The 8,060-nt window shown below is 46.5% G+C and overlaps 1 long non-coding RNA gene across 2 annotated transcripts; it reads right to left on the reverse strand.

Annotated features, from left to right (window-relative positions):
- Nucleotides 1–4,884: 4,884 nt before the first annotated feature.
- Gm30734 lies at nt 4,885–7,702 on the reverse strand. 2 transcript variants are annotated; one of them, XR_390993.1, is made up of 2 exons: nt 7,665–7,702; nt 4,885–5,271 (listed from the first exon to the last, which is right to left on the reverse strand). It is a non-coding gene; the product is annotated as a predicted gene, 30734 (long non-coding RNA). The 2 variants fall into 2 exon arrangements; XR_390994.1 differs by lacking the exon at nt 7,665–7,702 and adding an exon at nt 5,940–6,028.
- Nucleotides 7,703–8,060: the final 358 nt, after the last annotated feature.

Consider the following 8,060-nt stretch of genomic DNA (forward strand, 5'->3'; position numbering starts at 1 on the left):
GCCTGTGTTCTAGGTAGCTGCAAGGAGGAGGAATTCTAGCTCCCTCTTAACTTTTGAAGGGGACACTTTAGCATGTTCTGGATCGAAACCCTGGGTCTTCAAGAGGTTGTAAACCATCTTTGGGATACCTAGGTCTTAAAAGGTAGACTATCTACCCCAAAACTTCTTGCACCAGTTCCATCACTATGGGGTCACTTGTACATAGGACAGCACATTGTTGTCTGGGCTGCTGAGATGACAAAGGTCCCCAGGGACAGAGTCAGGACTCTCAAACAGAGGTCTACTCAAGCTCTAGGGAAGACAATGGGATCCTATGTCTCTAAACGTCACGGAGGAGTAAATCACTTGTAGAACCCATAGTCAACTGCCAGGCTCTTCAGTGGGAACCATCTCTTACCTGAATAAGTGTGCTCTGGTCCCTGTCTAAGACCTGTCAGCCTCCCCATGGGCAGCTGAGATGTGGCACTGACCTCCAGCCATGTGGAAGAACAGTGTGTGGGCTTAGGAATCCATTGTGTTTACTGTGAGACATCTTAACTCAGAGCCTTCATCATCTTCCCTCCCTGAGGCTCTGCTCTCAGTCAGGGCACAGGGACCCCCTCAAATCTGGGCATTTCCCATGGGGACAGCATACAGCCCATTGAGGGCAGTGAGGAGGAAGTTGCTACCACAGATCCAGGGCTCTGCAGAGGCATTTGCAGGGCTGCTTGCGATCACTTCTTGTCTTTATACATTGTGACACAACATTGAAGTTTCTGTAATCAGGAGGAAGAGTTGCTCCCCCTTGAGTTTGCAGTGGCCTTGCATACACTTTGGTCAGTGCAATGTAACATGAGTAACATTGTTCCTGTTCCAAGTCAGCTTCCAATCTTCTCTTGAAACATTGTCTCCTCTATCTGACCAAGCCATGCCAGCCCATGCTAGGCGACACCATAGAGGGAAGATGATCCAGGCCAGTGGAGGCTCTAGTCAGGGGAGAGCAGCAGAATCAGCCAGCTGGCCCTGAGGTACCAACAGTCACATCTGATTATTGCTTGAAGCCACGAAGCTTTGGAAAATAGTCTGCCGTGAGGCAACGGCTCATGACTGACAGCTCAGGAGACAGTTCAGAGTGGGTTCCTAAGCAACAGAGTCTCCTCTTTATTCAAAGGGCTGGGGACTGTGACTTTGCTTTTGTGTCCCAAGTCAGACTTTGTTCTCCAGGCCTAGAGAGTATCTATCCCTCTGTCTATCTATCTTGAATTGATTATCTGTTAATCACACATAATTATTTATTCTCTATTAATCATCTATTAATATCTATATATCTACTCTGTAATCTACATATTAATATTATTAACATTATCATTACTATATTAATAATATCATTAATCATCTGTCATTATCCACTTATCTGCCTATGTATTATCTATCATTTATCAATCATCTATCAATAAATCAATCATTATTATCTATTTAATCTAGCATCTGTCATTATCCATCCATGTATCACCTACCATCTGTCTAATAATAATCTGTCAATCAATCATTATTATTTATCTATCATCCATGTATTAATAATCTATATTATCTATCTATATATCAAATATCTGTCTCCACCATTACGATGGCTACGAGCAACGCATCCATCTTATAAGTAAGTCTTCATCAATATGTTACTGAAACCTCAAATCTTATAAGTCAGTAATTAAAGTGAATGAGAGTTTAATTTATTCATGAGCAAGTGGATGAGCCAGGGGGAAATGGTGAGCTGAGAGTTAGAAGACTAAGACAGGCCCAGGGCTCATCGTCCAGTGAGAGAGGTCCAGGCGCATTTGCAACATTGGTTGGAGCCTGCTTCCAGAACCGTTCCCTGCTTCTCATGTCTACAGCACGAAGTCCCAACCTTCCAGGGTGCAGACGGTCTGCGCTTAAAGCCATGGGAACTTCTGGGTAAATGATTACCAAGAGATATTGCCTTCTCGGAAAGCAGGCTTACTAGAAGACTCTCCAGCCAGACCCCGACAAGGCAGATCTCCGTGGTTGTCTTTTTCCACACTTGAGGTAAAGCTATTAATAAGGTGACCGTATAATGTTCTGGTCCACCATAATCCTAGGTAAGTACCAAGATATTAATAGGCTTAGAGGACTCTCATAGCCAAGAACCTGTAAAACACTGGACCAAAAGCTTCAGGACTCCAATTACTGGTCTCAGGAATGGGACCTGAGACCTGTCACTGCCCCGTGAGATGAGACATCCTGAACTCAACTCTTTAATCCTGGATCCAGGAGCTCTAACCTTATGAGATGACTGTGTAATGAGAGGCTTTTTAATAAAGAACAGTGACATGTCTCTCCCTTCCTGTAAGAGTCGATCCAAATGAGCCTGCCAGTCACCCGGACAGCACACAGGCTCTCCAGAGAAGCTGTTTGCTCTGAAGACTTTAGAAATGGTTTACAAAGCCTAGGGGTTTGGGGCGATGGCTCAGCAGGTAAGAGTGCTTGCTATGCAAGCAAGAGGACCTGAGGTCAACACCCTCCAGCACCCACATCAAAACTGGGAATGGCTGTGTGTGCCTGTAATCAGGTAGTCTAAGCAAAACAGCAAACTCAAATTCAGTGAGAGACCACGACTCAAAACTGAGGTGGAGAGACATAGAGAAGGAGCTATGACATCCTCCTTTGGCCTTCATATGTCACACACACACACACACCACACACATATGCACATACACACACACATACCACATTTGCACATATACCCATGCAATCACACATACATACGTTATGCACATACACACACATATACATACACACTCCACATGCACAAACACACATATCACACACATGCACATACATACATCCTACAAACACACATACACACATACTACACACACAAACACATATACCACACATACATATACATACACATACACACATATATCACACATATACCATGCACATACATACACATGTACGTACACATACATACCATACACAATACACCACACATACACATACATACACCACACATACACACACAAACATATACATGCAGATATACACACACCACATATCACATATCACATATACACACACACTCCATACAGAAATCACATGTGTGTTCATATGTTCTCTCTCTTCCCCAATACACATTAAACAAACAAACAAACAAACATACATACAAAAGAAAGATCAAAGAACTATGAGGAAGCCTGTCTTATGTGTGGCCAGTCCAATGGCTCCCAGGCTGCTGCTCTCTCTCAGTCCCAACAGGCCACTGCACTTTACTCTGTAATAAGCTGCTATCATTTCTTCTACCCTGTGTGTCTCCTCTGAGATCTTCCAACAGAGCTCACAAGGACAGAGGTTGGGGGGAAGGTGGTTCAGACTAAGACCCTAGTGACACTAAGGGCACAGTTGTAGCTCCATAGGTGGCTGCTCGGTTTGATTCTTCAAACAGCCTGTGCCTTGGGGTTCCATTCTGGGTTTGCTCTTCCCTGGGGAAGGGGGGCAGCTACGTGTACTGCCACTTACACTCACTGCCGTAGTTTCTCTGTATTAACTTATTCTATTTATTTTATGTGTATGCGTGTTTTCCTGCAGGTGTGTAATGCTGAATGTGTGGCTGGGGCACGCAGAGGTCAGAAGAGGGCACTGGACGTCCTGGGACTGCAGTTACAGACGGTTGTGAGCCACCATGTGAGTGCTGGGAACCAAACCCATGCCCTCTGCTGGAGCAACAAGTGCTCTTAACTACTGAGCTGTCGCTCCAGCCCCGGTTTCTCTATTTTTAAAACAAATTAGAAAACATAAATTGGTAAAAGACACTGTATTTACTTAGAGTTTGGCACAATGGGAAAATATATTTAGTTTCTCTCAGCTTTTTTATGCCAGTGACAATTTTATACAAAAGACTAAATAGAAGCCAGGAAGCAGAATGTGTTTATTACCTGCTAGGTGAGCTGGCAGAGCTGTGCACAATCGCTTGCCTGACAGGTTCCTCTCGGGTTGTGCCAGGGCTATTCAGACCTTCCTCTCCCCGTGCCTGAGATTTCCAGGAAGTCTTAATTCTTCCAGATGCATTGGTCAAGGAAGGGGCACAAGTGTCCGTCCTTAGGATAGCCCTTTTCCCAACAGGGTTCCAGCCCAGGATCCCAGTGACAGTAGGATGACAGGCTCCTGCAAAGGTGCTCTCTGTCCCATCATCTGGGCAGAACTAACACTCGGCCTCAACCCTGTTCTCATGAAGCCTTGGGTTTGATGAGTCAGAGAGCAAGGCCAGTGAGCAGCTGGACCAGCCACCCCCTCACGGGAAAATGCATGAAATAACATCTGATGGTTCATTCCAAAAGTGCCTCTATCCAGCTTAGGCCCAAATACAGATAACAGAAAACACCAGAGCCTGATAGAATCTATTAAACAAGCTATTCTCCCACCCAGACTCTGCCACCACAACACACACACAAACATTCACACATGCATGTACACACACTCACACATTCATGTACAAACACATTAACACACATATGTACACACAAACACACATGCATGTACACACACATTAACACACATTACTCACACACATGCATGTACACACACACTCATACACATGCATATACACACTAACACTCAGATGTACACACATATTCACATATGCATGTACACACACTAACACACTCACACACATGAACATGCGCTAATACACACATGTACACACACAAGCATGCACACATACACTAACACACATATATACAAACACACTCTTACACATGCATGTACACACACTAACACACACGTATGCACACACACCAGAAATTAAGGGTAGAAACTACTAACAGCCAAGCTTGCCTAACAACCTGCAGGCGTGGTCATGTGCCCAGTAAGCTTTAAAACAAACAAAGGTAGAGATAAACTGACCAGGGCCTTTATTGAGAAAGACAGCTAACATCAGAGGGTAGGAACCCCAGATGGTGTGTAAGACTGTGCCGTCCTGGTTACTCAGACAATGAAGAGAAGGAGAAAGAGTCGTGGGTTAGAGCTTCAACCACTCTCCTCCTTGCTCAGTCAGAGCATCTGCCGTTCTAGGCTGATGCCCACGTTAGTAAAGTCCTAAAAGAAATGGAATCCATTTCACGACTTCAGAACTCTTATTATGAAGAGAGGGTCAACCGACATCTTGGCAGAAGAGGGACAGTGGTGTTCAAGTTTCTCCTTTGCCTGGTTAGTTTCCCAACCAAGTGGATCCTTCTCAATACCCTGAGGTTCGGCCAAGGTGATCCAGATGTATTTCTGAAAAAATTGGACATGCTTCATAGAGACACAGTTTCTCCTAAAACAAAGCAGCTCTCCCACTGAGACCTGGGGTTCAGGTCTCTCTGCTGTGGCCCAGGAAGAGGCAGAAGGGCCTGAGGAGAGCAAAGAGTATCAGCTGACCCTGAGAACATCTCCACCCCACAAGCTTGACTGAGACTCAGATGCTAGTTAGCACACGGGCAGGACACGGAGCCAATGCATGGCTTCTGGGGCGGTGGGTCAGTGCAGAGGAAGGAGTTCTAACCTCCCACCTCCCCGCCCCATAGCAGGTTAAGGGGGATTCTGGAGGTCCAGGCTCTAACCTGATTGAGGAATTGACTAATTCCTCATCCATAGGCTGTAAAGGTGTGTGGAGAGGGGACAACTTCCCCTGGGGTTGCTCAACCGAGCCCCTGGTTACTCTTACTCTGTGCTACACAAGCTAACGAACAAGCTAACATGGCTTCACCACCCTCTACACCCCAATTCCATCTTAATTCCGACACCACTGTTGTTATCCTTTAAATAGACCCAGCTTTTTAGTGAACCACATTTATTCCAAATGTGGAAGTGTGTGTATGTTAGTGCCCCAAATGACACAGTGGATGCCTTCTCTAGGAATAGAAGCGACTGTAAGAATAAGCATAATGACAATAAAGCTATACCTTTTTACTGCAGCAAACACTGGCTCCAACAAGCCCCACCTCCAAGCCTGTCTTCTTTACTTTTCTCTCCTTGCACCCGACCTCACGCCAAGCCCTCCTCCATCCTACCTTAGCCTGTTACGTCCCACGTTTCAGGGCTCTTTCTGCAGAGCAGAACACTAACAAAGATGGGAAAAGCCTCCTATCGCTTACTTTGTTCTGTGTGCGTGCGTGTGCGTGTGCGTATGCATGTGCATGTGCACGTGCACTTGTGTATTTTGAAGGTGTGAGTTTCTACCTACTCTTTGTCAGTGTGTGACTCTGGCTGTGCATCTGGAGCTGTGAGAGAGTACGCCTCTGGCATCTGAGCCTCAATGTGTGTCTGATTGTATCAGTCAGCTTCTCATATTGTAACAAAACACCTGCGCTAAGGCTTCTTAACGGTGGAAAAGGTTTATCTTGGGTGGTGGGTTCAGTCTGTGGTTACTCAGCCCAGTGCTCCAGGCCTCCGGCAGCATGGTGGGCGTGGCTAAGGAAGCCTGCTCACTTTGTAGTGGCTGGGAAGCAAGATGAGACAAAAAGGCTGGAATGTGAATATCCCAGTGACCTTTGCCTGGAACCTCCTAACCTCTGCCCCTGCAGCGCTATAAGCATGGGGCAACACCTTAAACAGACGACCCTTGGGAATGAATGTTGAATATCTAAGCCAGAGCACTCTCTGTGCCTGTGTCTCAGAGTACCTGTAGGTACCTGTGCAGAGTTTCTGTGTACATGTGAGTGTATGCCTGCCTGTCCTATGCATGTGACTCCGTGTAGGTTGGTTGTGTCTCTGTGTATGGTTGTGTATTCAGCTGTACTTTGTATGTGAGCTGACATTAACCATCCTGAGAGGACCGATGATATCTTAAAGAGACACTGTGTCCTTCTCCTGGGCTCTGAGACCACTGAGACAGTGGACCCCAGGGAATTGGAATTTACCCAGGAATCTTATGCTGGAAAAGGAAAAGACTAGAGCCTGGAGCCAGGGAGAGCAGGTCACGTGTATCCTGGAAAGAGATTCCACGGAGTTCTGATAACTTCACAGACCACCTTGCAGAGACTGGAACGGAGGCAGCAATAACGGTGAGGACACACCGTGACCAGGACTGCATAGCTACACGCAGAGCTTGCCGTCTGTTTTAACCTAGACATCATGAGCAAAAGCCAGACTGGGGCCAACAGGGTGGCAGAACCTGTTTGTTCCTCTTCTCAAGGTGGCCACATTGAATGACTGCCCACCTCTCCATTTTCTACCCCGTCTCTAATTGAAGATGGGTGGCTGAGCCCAGATGATAGGGTTGCCGGGACCCAGGGCTTGACCTAACCACTCTACTAACAGTGTCCTTCTGCAGATGTGTCTGTGTAACTGTGTGTGTGCTGTGAGTGTGTGCTCTGTATATGCTAAGTATAGGCATGAGAACACTCATTTGTTCAGGTTAGACCCTGCCCATGGGGGACTCCTCATCCCAAGGCCTTTTGCTCTAGAGCCTTCTGCCTGTAAGAATATACTTGTTAGAATTGGACCAGACAGCCACCCAACCTCCCCTGATCACAGAGACACAGTCATGAGTGCCCAGCTAACAGAGTTCCACCTGGGAGTGAGCTTACATTAAAGTGGGTATTGGGCAGAGGGTTTTATTGCTGTGAAGAGACATTATGACCACAGGAACTCATAAAAAAAAAAAGAATTAATTGGGGCTGGCTTACAGTTTCAGAGGTTTAGTCCATCAGCATCATCATCATCATGGCAGGGAGCATGGCAGTCTGCAGGCAGACATGGCGCTAGAGAAGGAGCTGAGAGTTCTACATCTTGATCAGAAAGCAGCCAGGAAGAGACTGGATTTGTTTCACACTGGGCTTGAGCATTTATATGACCTCCAAGCCCCGCCTCCACAGTGATGCACTTCCTCCAACAGGCCACACCTCCCACAACAGGGCCACACCTTCTAACAGTACCACTCCCTATGGTCAAGCATCCAAACACGTGAGTCTATGGGGGCCACACCCATTCAAACCACACATCGTCCAGTCCACATCTTCTGCTCTCCCATTAGTCCTGCTCCCCGCCCCCTTTCCTCCTGCCTAGCTGGGGATCAGAGAGTT

The sequence above is a fragment of the Mus musculus genome, chromosome 4 (assembly GCF_000001635.26).
Source record: "Mus musculus strain C57BL/6J chromosome 4, GRCm38.p6 C57BL/6J".
NCBI classification, from domain to species: domain Eukaryota; kingdom Metazoa; phylum Chordata; class Mammalia; order Rodentia; family Muridae; genus Mus; species Mus musculus.